The 2,050-nt window shown below is 56.7% G+C and overlaps 1 non-coding gene across 1 annotated transcript; it reads right to left on the reverse strand.

The window, feature by feature from the left end:
* Positions 1-516: 516 nt before the first annotated feature.
* TRNAK-CUU (transfer RNA lysine (anticodon CUU)) lies at positions 517-589 on the reverse strand. Its single transcript has one exon. It is a non-coding gene; the product is annotated as a tRNA-Lys (tRNA).
* Between the last annotated feature and the right edge of the window lie 1,461 nt (positions 590-2,050).

Here is a 2,050-nt window from a genome sequence, read left to right on the forward strand (position 1 = left end):
CCCAGGTACCTTGTCCGTCACTCGGTGTTCCTTCCCCTCTGTCCAGAAACTTCTCCACTGGGCACCGAGTGATTGGACGAGGGCCTGGGACCACTCCCATGTCCCCTTCCCACTGGGCCAGGCGGAATCACCCCACCGTGGAGCCATTCCCTTTCCCGTCTCCCATTGGTTTTTCCCTCCCTGATGTCCACTCCCATTCCCCTCCTGAAACCTATAATTGCCTGCCCCGAACCCCACTCGGGGTTCCAGCTTGGGGGGGTTTCCAGTTGTGTATCTTCTTTGTGTTGGCCACGTTGGCCCCGGATTAAAGAAGAGTTTTATCCAAGCTGGTTCCGGCTTTTCCTTGCCGCCAATAGGGTAGCCGCTGCTAATTCAGGACCCACGGGGACACCTCTCAAACCCCACTAGGGTGCAGCGAGAGGTGCCTCATTGCCCGTCCTCACCCCAGGTGCCGAGCTAGCCGGGGTTGAGCGAAACATCAGAGGGCATTTGGGGCTGGGGAGCGCGGCAAGTTGGCGCCCAACGTGGGGCTCGAACCCACGACCCTGGGATTAAGAGTCCCATGCTCTACCGACTGAGCCCTGCAGGCGATGTTGCAGGTCTGTGCTCGGAAGGTCACGGTCCCTGCAGAGGATCCGCGGAGGACCCCTCAACCACCATCAAGGAGGGTGTCCTTCGCCGCCGCCCCGACGCCGCCGGCCACACCATCGGCCATCCGTCGTCCGCCAGGAGCATCCCCAAGAGGACCCCCGCAGACAGAAAAGTGCCACCTCTGCGGGCAGGGGGGACACTGGGTCAACAAATGTCCCCTCAGGGAGGAGTTTTTTAATTACAGGCAACACCAGGGGAGGTCTACCCCCAACTTGGGGGCTAGACCAAAAAACTGATCCAGGAGCGCAGTCCCTCCCTGCGCTCAGACAGAAATGAGGTCGGGAAATTAACATCGGAGAAGGGGAGGGACAATGTCACCTTTTGCACCCCGCCTGAGGACTTTTCTTTACAGGACACGACCAAACACCGGACGAACGAACCAGCCTATATGAGGGAGGACGTGGAGTTCATCTCCACTGCTTGGCTGGGTCGAGACCCAACCCAGCCCAAGCCAATACTTAACACCACCTCTAATTTCTCCCCATATAGGTTGGCCCTGACCGACGCTCTGCATCTGAGGGACGACCACTGGCATTTCGTCACTGTCAACGCTGACGACCCAGGGACCTGGAGGAACATCCGTAGTAAGTACATCGTCCTTGGGGACACAAAATACACGCCATTGGACATCACCATTGCTCCATGTGTAACATCAAAGAACCCGGATCAAGTGGTTTTGTGGCTGCACTGCTCCCACCCTCCGGCTTTCCTTCCCAAGGGCCAGATAATCGCCCAAGCCATTCCAATATCTGGGCCACCAGTGCACCCTGAGGATTTGTGGCGCAAGTCTGCCAAACAGGATTACCAGGTGTGCCGGGCCCAGGTCATTGGGAGGGAAAGGCCGAAGTTGGGTTGTTACATGTGGAAAGGCCAGGAGTTCAAGCACATCAATGGACTCCTGGACACGGGGGCAGACGTCACGGTCATTCCCGAACGGGATTGGCCGTCGCGTTGGGAGCTGCAAAACGTAGCGGGAAAAATTTCAGGAGTAGGAGGCACCCAATTGGCAAAACAATCGAAAAACATCGTCAAAATTGAGGGGCCGAATGGGCAATCGGCTTATTTACGCCCATTCGTTTTAGATTATACGGAGCCCTTGTGGGGGAGAGACCTGATGGCCCAATGGGGGGTCACAATTGACATACCGACCCCTCAGGTTTTTCGGGCAGCGACCATTGAGGAGCGTCCCACCCAGAAACTGAATTGGCTGACAGATACCCCAGTATGGGTGGAGCAATGGCCGCTAAATAAACAGAAATTAAAAGCGCTCCGAGAGCTCGTGGAAGAGCAATTGGCCAAAGGGAATATCCAAGAAACTACATCTCCTTGGAATTCCCCCGTCTTTGTCCTCAAGAAACCGGGCAAAGACGAGTGGCGGCTCCTTCACGACCTCCGCTCC

Source organism: Lonchura striata, chromosome 14, assembly GCF_046129695.1.
Source record: "Lonchura striata isolate bLonStr1 chromosome 14, bLonStr1.mat, whole genome shotgun sequence".
In the NCBI taxonomy this organism is placed as follows: Eukaryota; Metazoa; Chordata; class Aves; order Passeriformes; family Estrildidae; genus Lonchura; species Lonchura striata.